The 12,483-nt window shown below is 38.8% G+C and overlaps 1 protein-coding gene across 2 annotated transcripts in view; it reads right to left on the bottom strand.

Moving 5' to 3' along the window:
* NAMPT (nicotinamide phosphoribosyltransferase) overlaps positions 1–12,483 on the bottom strand; it is a 104,907-nt gene that overhangs the window by 34,584 nt on the left and 57,840 nt on the right. The gene's annotated exons all lie outside the window — the stretch shown is intronic.

Below are 12,483 nucleotides of genomic sequence, written 5' to 3'. Positions count from 1 at the left end.
CTCAATAACAGTCAGAACAAGGCCAGGGGCCGACTGTGGAATAGACCATCAATTGCTCATATGCAAGTTCAAGCTAAAACTGAAGAAAATCAGAGCAAGTCCACGAGAGCCAAAATATGACCTTGAGTATATCCCACCTGAATTTAGAGACCATCTCAAGAATAGATTTGAAGCATTGAACACTAGTGACTGAAGACCAGGTGAGTTGTGGAATGACATCAAGGACATCATCCATGAAGAAAGCAAGAGGTCACTGAAAAGACAGGAAAGAAAGACCAAGATAGATGTCAGAGGAGACTCTGAAACTTGCTCTTGAGTGTCGAGCAGCTAAAGCAAAAGGAAGAATTGATGAAGTAAAAGAACTGAACAGAAGATTTCAAAGGGCCTTTCGAGAAGACGAAGTATTATAATGACATGTGCAAAGAGCTGGAGATGGAAAACCAAAAGGGAAGAACACGCTCAGGGTTTCTCAAGCTGAAAGAACTGAAGAAAAAATTCAAGCCTCGAGTTGCAATAGTGAAGGATTCCATGGGGAAAATATTAAACGATGCAGGAAGTATCAAAAGAAGATGGAAGGAATACGCAGAGTCATTATACCAAAAAGAATTAGTTGATATTCAACCATTTCAAGAGGTGGCATATGATCAGGAATCGATGGTACTGAAGGAAGAAGTCCAAGCTGCTCTGAAGGCATTGGCGAAAAACAAGGCTCCAGGAATTGATGGAATATCAATTGAGATGCTTCAACACACAGATGCATTACTGGAGGTGCGCACTCGTCTATGCCAAGAAATATGGAAGACAGCTTCCTGGCCAACTGACTGGAAGAGATCCATATTTACGCCTATTCCCAAGAAAGGTGATCATGCGAGCAAAATTTTGCTGAAGATCATTCAAAAACAGCTGCAGGGAACTGCCAGAAGTTCAGGCCCGTTTCAGAAGAGGACGTGGAACCAGGGATATCATTGCTGATGTCAGATGGATCCTGGCTGAAAGCAGAGAATACCAGAAGGATGTTTACCTGTGTTTTATTGACTATGCAAAGGCATTTGACTGAGTGGATCATAACAAACTATGGATAACACCGCGAAGAATGGGAATTCCAGAACACTTAATTGTGCTCATGAGGAACCTTTACATAGATCAAGAGGCAGTTGTTCGGACAGAACAAGGGGATACTGATTGGTTTAAAGTCAGGAAAGGTGTGCGTCAGGGTTGTATTCTTTCTCCATACCTATTTAATCTGTATGCTGAACAAATAATCCGAGAAGCTGGACTATATGAAGAAGAATGGGGCATCAGGATTGGAGGAAAACTCATTAACAACCTGTGTTATGCCGATGACACAATCTTGCTTGCTGAAAGTGAAGAGGACTTGAAGCACTTACTAATGAAGATCAAAGACCACAGCCTTTGGTATGGGTTACACCTCAAGATTAAGAAAACAAAAATCCTCACAACTGGACCAATGAGCAACATCATGATAAATGGAGAAAAGATTGAAGTTGTCAAGGATTTCATTTTACTTGGATCCACAATCAACAGCCATGGAAGCAGCAGTCAAGAAATCAAAAGACACATTGCATTGGGCAAATCTGCTGCAGAGGACCTCTTCAAAGTGTTGAAGAGCAAAGATGTCACCCTGAAGACTAAGGTGCACCTGACCCAAGCCATGGTATTTTCAATCACATCATATGCATGTGAAAGCTGGACAATGAATAAGGAAGACCAAAGGAGAGTTGATGCCTTTGAGCTGTGGTGTTGGCAAAGAATATTGAATATACCATGGACTGCCAAAAGAACGAACAAATCTGTCTTGGAAGAAGTGCGGCCAGAATGCTCCTTAGAGGCAAGAATGGCGAGACTGCGTCTTACCATGTTATCAGGAGGGATCAGTCCCTGGAGAAGGACATCATGCCTGGCAGAGTACAGCGTCAGCGGAAAAGAGGAAGAGCCTCAATGCGGTGGATTGACACAGTGGCTGCAACAATGAGCTCAAGCATAACAATGATTGTAAGGCTGGCGCAGGACCGAGCAGTGTTTCGTTCTGTTGTGCATAGGGTCGCTATGAGTTGGAACCGACTCCACGGCACCTAACAACAAACAACAGGAAGCTTCTGTGGCTTTGCCTTGGTTAAGCTGTGCTGACTTTCCCTATATACTTGTCTAGTATCTAGTATCTAGAATTTTCTCTTCCCAGCCGTCCCCTCCCTCATAACCATCACGGGTGGTTTTTCTCTGTGTGTAAACCTTTTCTTGGGTTTTTATAATAGTGGCCCTCGTACAATGTTTGTTCTTTTGCGATTATTTCACTCAGCATATGCCCTCCAGATTCATCCCTGTTGTGAGATGTTTCAAAGATTCATCATTGTTCTTTATTGTTGCATACAATTCCACTGTGTGTATGTACCATAATTTATCCATTCATCTGTTGATAGGCAGTTAGGTTGTTTTCATCTTTTTGCTATTGTGAATAATGCTGCAATGAACATAGGTGTGCATATGTCTATTCATATGATGGCTCTTATTTCTTCGGGATATATTCCTAGGAGTGGGATTGCTGGATCTTATGGTATTTCTGGAAACCCTGGTGGTGTAGCGGTTAAGTGCTACGGCTGCTAACCAAAAGGTTAGCAGTTTGAATCTGCCAGATGCTCCTTGGAAACTCTGTGGGGCAGGTCTACTCTGTCCTATAGGGTCGCTATGAGTTGGAATTGACTTGATGGCACTGGGTTTTCTGGGTTATGGTATTTCTATTTCTAGCTTTTTAAGGAGCTGACACACCTTTTTCCATAATGCTTGTACCATTTTACATTCCCATCAGCAGTGCATAAGAGTTCCAATCTCCTCGCAACCTCTCCAACATTTGTTATTTTCTGTTTTTTTCAATTTGTGCCAGTAACGTTGGGGTGAGATGGTATTCCGTTGTAGTTTTGATTGGCATTCCTCTAATAAGCAACGATCGTGAGCATTTCCTCATGTGTCTGTTAGCCGACTGAATGTCTTCTTTGGTGAAGTGTGTGTTCATATCCTTTGCCCATTTTTTAATTGGATTTGTGTTTTTGTTTTTGTTAAGATGTTGAAATATTCTATAGATTTTAGAGATGTGACCTTCGTCAGATATATCGTAGCCAAAAGTTTTTTCCTAGTCTGTAGGTTCCCTTTTTACTCTTTTGATGCAGTCTTTTGATGAGCACAAATGTTTAATTTTTAGGAGCTCCCAGTTATCCAGTTTATGTTCTGGTGGTTTTGCATTGTTATTTATGGTTTGTATTGTCTTCATGTCATGTATAAAAAATAGGCATTGCCCCTATTCTTTCTTCCATGATCTTTATTGTTTTAGGTTTTATATTCAGGTCTTTGATCCATTTTTAGTTTGTGTATGGTGTGGATTATGGGTCCTGTTTCATCTTTTTGCAAATGAACATCCAGTTTTGCCAACACCATTTGTTAAAAAGACTGTTTTCCCCCATTTAATGGACTTTAGTCCTTTGTCAAAGATCAGCTGACCATAGGTGGATGCATTTACCTCCGGGTTGTCAATTCTGTTCCACTGGTCTATTTGTCTGTCCTTGTACTGGTACCAGGCTGTTTTGTCTACTGTGGCTGTATAGTACGTTCTGAGATCAGGTAGTGTGAGGCCTCTTACTTTGTTCTTCAGTAATGCTTTGCTTATCTGGGGCCTCTTTCCTTTGCATATAAAGTTGGTGATTAGTTTTTCCATCTTGATAAAGAATGCTGTTGGTATTTGGATCATGATTGCATTTTATCCGTAGATCGCTTTGGGTAGAATTGACATTTTCACAATGTTCAGTCTTCCTACCCGTGGGCATGGAATGTGTTTCCATTTATGTAGGTGTCTCTTTGGTCCTTGCAATAATGTTTTGTAGTTTTCCTGGCCTAGATCTTTTATATCCCTGGTTAGATTTATTCCTAAGTATTTTATCTTTTTAGGGGCTACTATAAATGGTATTGTTTTCCTAATTTCCTTTTCAAAGTTCTCTTTGTTGGTGTACAGGGATCCAACTCATTTTTGTATGTTGGTCTTGTTTGCAGCTACTCTGCTGAATCTATTAATTCCAGTAGTTTTCTTGTGGAATCTTTGGGGTTTTCTATGTATAGGATCATATCATCTACAAATAGGAACATTTTTACTTCCTTCCCAATTTGGATGCCCTTTATTTCTTTTTCTTTCGTTACTGCTCCAGCTAGGACTTCCAGCACAATGTTAAATAGAAGTGGTGATAAAGGGCATCCTTGTCATGTTTTCATTCTCAAGGGAAATGCTTTCACCCTTCTCCATTGAGAATGATGTTGGCTGTTGGTTTTGTATAATGCTGAGAAATTCCCCTTCTATTCCTATTTTATTGAGAGTTTTTATCAGGAATGGCTGTTGGAGTTTATTGAATGCTTTTTCTGCACTGATTAAGATAATTATGTGATTCTTTTCGTCTATTATGTTGATTGATTTTCTAATGTTGAATCATCCTTGCATAGCTGGTATGAATCCTACTTGGTTGTGGTGTATTATTATTTTTTGGCATTTTGCTGAATTCTATTGGTCAGAATTTTGTTGAGAATTTTTACATCTATGTTCATGAGAGATACTGATCTGTAATTTTCTTTTCTTGTGGAGTCTTCCCCTGGCTTGGTATGAGGGTTATGGTGACTTCATAGAATGAATTTGAGAGTATTCCTTCCTTCTCTATGCTCTGAAATAGTTTGAGTAGTAATAGTTGGAGTGCTTCTCTGAGTGTTTGGTAGAATTTTCCAGTGAAGCCATCTGGGCCAGGGCTATTTTTGTGAGAAGTTTTTTTCCTACCTCTTCAATCTCTTCTTTTGCTATGGGTCTGTTCAGATTTTCTATTTCAGTTTATGTTAGTTTAGGTAGGTAGTTCATTTCTAGAAATTTGTCCATTTCCTCTAGGTTCTCAAATTTGTTAGAGTACTATTTCTCATAGTATTCTGTTAAGGTCCTTTTTATTTCAATTGGTTCTTCCATCTCTTTTCTTATTTGGATTATTTGCTCCCTCTTCTGTTTTTTGTCAGTTTAGCCAATGGTCTGTCAATTTTGTCGGTCTTTTCAAAGAACCAAATTTGGTCTTGTTCATTCTATTGTTTATCTGTTCTCATTTATTTCTGCTCTAGTCTTTACTATTTCCTGTCTTCTCATGCCTGTGGGGTTCTTTTGCTGTTCTCTATTTGTTCGAGTCGTAGGGCTAACATTTTGATTTTCGCCTGTTCTTCTTTTTTGATGTGTGCATTTATTGCTACAAATTGACCTTTGAATACTGCCTTTTTTGTGTTCCAAAGGTTTTGGTATGATGTATTTTCATTCTCATTTAACTCTACAAATTTTTTTACTCCCTCTTTGATTTCTTCTATTATAGTTGTTTTTAAGCAAGGTGTTACTCGGTTTCCGTGTATTTGATTTTTTTTCCCCCTTGTTCTTCCTGTTATTGATTTCTACTTTTATGGTATTGTGATCAGAGAGAATAGTTTGTATTCTTTCAGTGTTTTCAATTTTATTGGAAGTTGCTTTGTTGCCTAAAATGTGGTCTATTCTAAAGAATGTTTCATGTGCACTGGAAAAGAATGTATACTTTGCTGCTGTTGGGTGGAGTGTTCTATATATGTCTATGAGGTCAAGTTGGGAGATTTTGGCATTTAGATCTTCTGTATCCTTGCTGAGTTTCTTTGTAGATAGTCTATCCTTTACCAAGAGTGGTCTGTTGAAGTCTCCTAATATTATTGTTGAACTGTCAATTTCTATTTTCAGTGCTGTTAGAGTTTGTTTTTTGTATTTTAGAGGTATTTATTAAGGTTATGTCTTCTTGGTGGACTCTCCCTTTAAACATTATATAACATCTTCCCTTGTCTTTGATGGCTGATGTTGCCTTAAAGTCTATTTTATCTAAAATTAATACCAATACTCCTAACCTTCTTTTGTTACTGTCTGCTTGATATATTTTTTTTCATCCTCTGATTTTTAATATATTTATGTCATTGTGTCTAAGGCATGTCTCTTACAGATATCATTATTGATGGGTCATGTTTTTTTAATCCATTCTGCCAGTCTCTGTCTCTTTATGGGTGCCTTTAAGGCATTTACATTCAGTGTGATTATCCATAGGTTTGAGTTTAAAACCAAAAACCAAAGCAAACCCAGCGCTGTCAAGTCGATTCCGACTCATAGCAACCCTGTAGGACAGGGTAGAACTGCCCCATAGAGTTTCCAAGGAGCGCCTGGCAGATTCGAACTGCCGACCCTCTGGTTAGCAGCCGTAGCACTTAACCACTATGCCACCAGGGTTTCCGGTTTGAGTTTATTGCTGTCATATTGTTGTATCTTTTTTTTCTGGTGTTGACATTTTCTTTGTTCCTCTTACTTTCCTTGTGTTGGTTTCTTTTTGTTTGCGGATTTTCTTTTATTTCCTTATTACAGATTTTGTGTTTACTGAGTTTTTATGTTTTCCTTCTTTTTTATTTTGAGGAATAGGTTTGTTAATTTTCTTTGTTCTTGTCGTTAGGTGCCGTTGAGTCGGTTCTGATTTATAGTGACCCTGGGTACAACAGAACAAAACACTGCCCAGTCCTACACCATCCTCACTCACATTGTTATGCTTCAGCCCTCTGTTGCAGTCACTGTGTCAATCCATCTTGTTAAGCGTCTTCCTTTTTTTTGCTGACCCTCTATTCTACCAAGCATGATGTCCTTCTTCATAGACTGGCCGCTCCTAATAACATGTCCAAAGTATGTGAGATGAAGTCTCGTCATCTTCGCTTCTAATGAGCATTCTGGCTGTACTTCTTCCAAGAGAGATCTATTTGTTATTCTGGCAGTCCATGGTATATTCATTATTCTTTGCCAACATCATAATTCAAAGCCATCAATTCTTCTTCGGTCTTCCTTATTCATTGTCCAGTTCTCAAATGCATATGAGGCTATTGAAAACACAGGGACTTGGGTCAGGGGCACCTTAGTTCTTAAATGACACCTTTGCTTTTTAACACTTTAAAGAGATCTTTTGTAGCAGATTTGCCCAATGCAATGTGTTGACTTCTTGACTGCTGCTTCCATGGGCATTGATTGTGGATCCAAGTTAAATGAAATCCCTGACAATTTCAATCTTTTCTCCATTTATCGTGATGTTGCTTATTAGTCCAGCTGTGAGGATTTTTGTTTTGTTTATGTTGTGGTGTAGTCCATGCTGAAGGCTGTGGTCTTTGATCTTCATCAGTAAGTGCTTCAAGTCCTCTTCACTTACAGCTAGCAAGGTTGTGTCATCTGTATAATGTAGGTTGTTAATGAGTCTTCCTCCAATCCTGATGCCCTATTCTTCTTCATATAGTCCAGCTTTTTGGATTATATGCATAGCATACAGATTGAATAAGTGTGGTGAAAGGATACAACCCTATCGCACACCTTTCCTGACTTTAAACCACGCAGTACCTTCTTGTTCTGTTCAAATGACTGGCTCTTGGTCTAAGTACAGGTTCTGCAGGAGCACAATTAAGTTTTCTGGAATTCCCATTCTTCACAATGTTATCCATAATTTGTTATGATCCATACAGTTGAATGCCTTTGCATAGTCAATAAAACACAGCTAAACATCTTTCTGAGTATTCTCTGCTTTCAGCCAAGATCTATCTGACATCAGCAAGGATATCCCTCATTCCATGTCTTCTTTTGGATACTTTTTAAAAATTTAAATTATTTTACAAAATCTTAGCTAAGGTGGTCTTTGGCTCACAGGGAAAGTAATTTCTATTCCTCATCAAGAAAGCTCTGCCTCTATGATTCCTTATTCAGTCCTTGGCCCACTACAGCTGGCAATCAGCTGCCTGAAAAGTGGTTTTGATGAAGCAGATACAGACCTTCCCAGCTCCTGCTGCCTTCTCGGTGAACAGCTAGGTCAGCAACTAAGGAACTAAAAATAGCTGGAAATTCATGAGTGGCTGGGTCAGATGAGGCACAGAAAAAGTAATCATGGAACCTGACATACAGCTGCAAAAACTGCAAGCACTTAGTTACTGAAAGCTTGTGTATGATTTGGGCTTACACATACATTCATACACGCACACACACACACTTGACACTGCACACACTGAGCACACAGTGACCAAGCACTGAAGGACCTTGTGGAAAACAAAGTGCCAACTAACTACTTAGAGGTTGAGAAACAGTGGCTTCTTGGGGTGGTCTTCCTGGAGTGAGTACAAAAACCAAATCTGGAGTGAGAGGCTGCATGTGGGCAAACTCAAGGTAATTGGGTAAGGAGGGACACTTCTCCACGTGGTTGGGGCAACATAGAAGGATGACCATGGTGGGTTACAAACTCTGACAGCCTCAGCTGGAAATCTCACTTTGTTCCTTACTAGCTGTGTGGCCTTAGCATGTTACTTTACACCTGTGCTTCTCAGTTTTTTTTCACTTGTAAAACGGAGATGATGCCCACCACATAGTGTTGTTGATAGGATTAAGGAAGGTCATTCATATAAAGTACCTCCAATGCTCTGCACAGTTGGCAAGCATAAATGTTAATTTTCTCCCCTTCTAATCTTTCTTCACATAGAAAATAGCACAGGGAGCAAGTTCATTTATTCACTACATTCCTGAAGCAGATTTAGTTACAGTTGGAGCCAGTAAGTTTGTGAAATACCAGACCAGGAAGGGTGATGCTGTGTTAGGTCAATTTAGGTCACTGTTTTTCAACTGCAAGTCATGATCACTACTGGTTCAAGAGATTAAGTTTTGTGGACTAGAACGAGCATTAAAAAAAATCAACTTGAATAGAACAGAATAGAGTAGAACAAGCCAGATCAGGCAGTTATCAGAGTGTACTGCACAAAGTAAGAGTTTCAGTAACATATGTATGAATGTGTGTGGACTGGGTTGCAATGTGAAATGTTTCTTATTGAGAACAATAAAAACAATATAAACAAATGAAAATTATGGCTGGAGGGTCTGAGATTTTTGCTCAGGGAATTCTGACCACACTGGAAGTTCAGGCCTTCTGAACAAGGAATTCCTGGAGAGAGCGTCACACCACTTGTAGTTTTGGGGGTCTGGTAAAGCAGGTAGAAATGCTAGCCTTAAATTCACAAGATAGAGGTGACTCCTTTGACTGAGGGTCACTTGAATGGTTGTTCAGTTTCCACTTATCATTTTTTGCCTTAAAAATCACAAGAACTTGACTCAAAGTAGTGAGGACTGGGGGTTATGTAGTAGAAGCAGGTGGAGAATGAGATGTGGCTTGACAGTGGAGAGAGTGGTATGAAGTAAAGTGGGAGCTGGAGGATTATGAAACTCTAGTTACTCAGCAAAGAGTTGTTCAGTGTCTACTGTGTGCCAGGGCCTAGGAATACAGTTAACTAAGTCAAGCATTGTTTCTACCCTCACAGAACATTTCATGTAGTGGGAGAAATAGATAAGGACCTAGGTAACTGCAGTATTTTGTACACAGGGTGTACAAATCACTATGCAAGCATATAGATTTTAATTTTGATGAAGTCCATTTTTCTTTTATGGTTATTGTCTCTGTGTCCTATGAAATCCATGCCTAGCTCCAAGTTTTTTCTATAAGCCTTATAGCTTAGTTATTTTTTGATTGTTTAAGTCTATAACCCTTCTTGAACGAATCATTGTGTATGATGTGAAGGGTCAAAGTTCATTTTTTATTTTTGAAATTTGTGCATCCATTTTAAGGGAAAAAAATACAAAACCAAAAACCATCCTTTGCTTGTTGAATTGCTTTGACAACTTTGTAGAAAATTAACTGATCGTGTAAGTATGGGTCTATTTTCAGCAGTCTCTATTAATTCCATTCCATTAATTAATTCCATTAAGCATGGGTCTATTTTCAGCAGTCTGTATTTGTCCTTTTTCCAATACCACACAGTTTTGATTACTGTAGTCTTGAATGCAGGTGGTGTAAGTCATCCAACTTTGTTCTTCTTTTTAAAGATTGTTTTGACTATTCCGAGTCCTTTGCATTTCAATATAAATTTTAGAATCATCTTGCCAGCAACTACAAAAGGGTCTGCTGAGATTATGACTGGGATTGTTTTGAATCTATACATCAATTTGAGGAAAATAGCCATCTTAAACATAATGGATTTTCCAATTTATGAACATGGTATATCACTCAATTTTGTCTCTATTTTCCCCTCAGGAATATTTTACAGTTCTCAGCGCAGGAATACTACACATCTTTTGTTAAATTTATTCCTAAGTATTTCACATTTTCGGTGGTGTAAATGGAATTAAAAAAAATTTTTTTTCCAACTGTTTGCTAGCATGTAGAAATATGACTGATCATTGTCTGTTGACATTGTATCCTGTGACGCTGCCCAATCCGCTTACTAAGCCTGCTTTCCAGATCCTTAGCCTTGTCTACACAGACCATCGTGTCATAAATACAGGTGATTTTTTCCTTCTTCCTGTACCTTTTATTTCTATTTCTTGACTCAGTGCACTGCCTAGGACCTTGAATATCATGTCGAACATACGTAATGAGAGCCAACATCCTTGCCTTGTTCCCTATCCATTAAGGAAAACGTTTCATTTTCATCATTATGTTAAATATTTTTTGTGGATGCCCTTTATCAGATTAAGGATGTTTCCTTCTATTTCTAGGTATTTTTCTTTTTAATCATAAAACAAACCAAAACCCACTGCCATTGGGTCAATTCTGACTCATAGCAACCCTACAGGACAGACTAGAACCGCCCCATAGGGTTTCCAAGGAATGTCTGGTGGATTTGAACTGCTGACCTTTTGTTTAGCAGCCAAGCTCTTAACCACTGAGCCCCGAGGGCTCCCTTAATCATAAAGGGGTACTGAATTTTGTCAAATGCTTTTCCTAAATCTATTCTGATGGTTATATTGCTTTTATCTCTTATTCTGATAATATGGTGAATTACACTGATTTTCAAATGTTAAACCAAGTTTGCTCCCTGGGATAATCTCTACTTGAGGATGATATTATATTTTTTTTCATATACTGATAGAGGATGTACTAATATTTTGTAAAGATTTTTACTTCAATGTTCAGGAGGAAAATTAGCAAGTAATTTTCTTTTCTTGTCATATCTTTGAAAATATAAGAATTACACTGGCCTCATTATACACTGGTCACTTCTGACCAGATGGCTACAAATTTGGGGATTCCCATTACATGCTCAGAAACCTTGGTGGTGTAGTGGTTAAGTGCTACAGCTGCTAACCAAAAGGTCAGCAGTTTGAATCCACCAGGCACTCCTTAGAAACTCCATGGGGCAGTTCTACTATGTCCTACAGGGTCACTATGAGTCGGAATCAACTTGACAGTAAGGGGTTTGGTTTTTTGGTTTATTACTGCTTCAGGTTTGATAATTCACTAGAACTCATAGAGCTCACTGAAAGCACTATACTTATGATCAGAGTTTTGTTATGCCAAAAGAATACAAATCAGAACCAGTCAAAGGGAGAGATGCATAGGTGTGGCCTGGGAGGGTCCCAAATGTGAACCTTCTGTTATCTTTGCTCTGTGGAGTTAGGACAATGAACAGAATAGTCAGCCAAGAAAGCTCACCTGAACTGGTCTAGAATTTTTACTGAGGCTTCATTACTCAGGCAAGATTGACTGATTCATTGTCTATGTGACTGAACTCAACCTCCAGCCCATCTCCCCTCCCTGGAGATAAGCCTGCTATCACATAGTCAAAGGCTCCAACCCTCTAATCATGTGGCTAGCCTTTCTAGCATGGCCAGCCTCCACCCTGAGTCATCTTGTTAGCATAAACTATCTAGCGCCCATCATAAATAGCAAAGACATCTCAATCACTTGGGAAATTCCAAGGGTTTAGAGTGGGTGTGGGGGGCGGGGGGCGGTCTGAGTCTATTCAACAGCATACAACAGCAGCAGCAACAGAGTTTACCTCTCAGGACCTGGGGGCCAAGGGCAGACCCCTCTTTGGGTAAAGTTAATTCTTCACTACCCACTCTTCTTTCTTGATCATTTTTATTAGGGAATAATCAATTTTATTAATCTTCTCAAAGAAGCAGCTTTTACCTTTTAAAATTTCCTCCACTGTTTTCTATGTCCTTCCGTTTTTTCTGTCAGCTTGTCTTATCAATCAATTACCAAGAGAGGAGCACTGAAGTGTGCAACTATAATTATGGATTTGTCCAATTCTCTTCTCAATCCTATCAGTTTTTTAAGAGAAATCATTTTAAAGCTCACTTATTAACTGCATACACATTTTGGATTATTGTATCTTCTTGATGAATTTGCCTCTTTATCATTATGCGATGCTACTCTTTTTTTACTCTTTATTCCTGGTAACAGTCCTTGTTTTGAAAATCCAAGTTTGATATTAATATAGCCACTTTAGCTTTTTTATTACTATTTAGATGGCATAATCCTTTTCTGTCTTTTATTTATGTCTTTACATTTAAAATGGGCTTCCTGTAAACAAGTGGGCTTATCTATATCTTTC

The sequence above is a fragment of the Loxodonta africana genome, chromosome 8 (genome assembly GCF_030014295.1).
Source record: "Loxodonta africana isolate mLoxAfr1 chromosome 8, mLoxAfr1.hap2, whole genome shotgun sequence".
NCBI classification, from domain to species: domain Eukaryota; kingdom Metazoa; phylum Chordata; class Mammalia; order Proboscidea; family Elephantidae; genus Loxodonta; species Loxodonta africana.
This window is presented reverse-complemented; position numbering and strand designations above follow the sequence as displayed.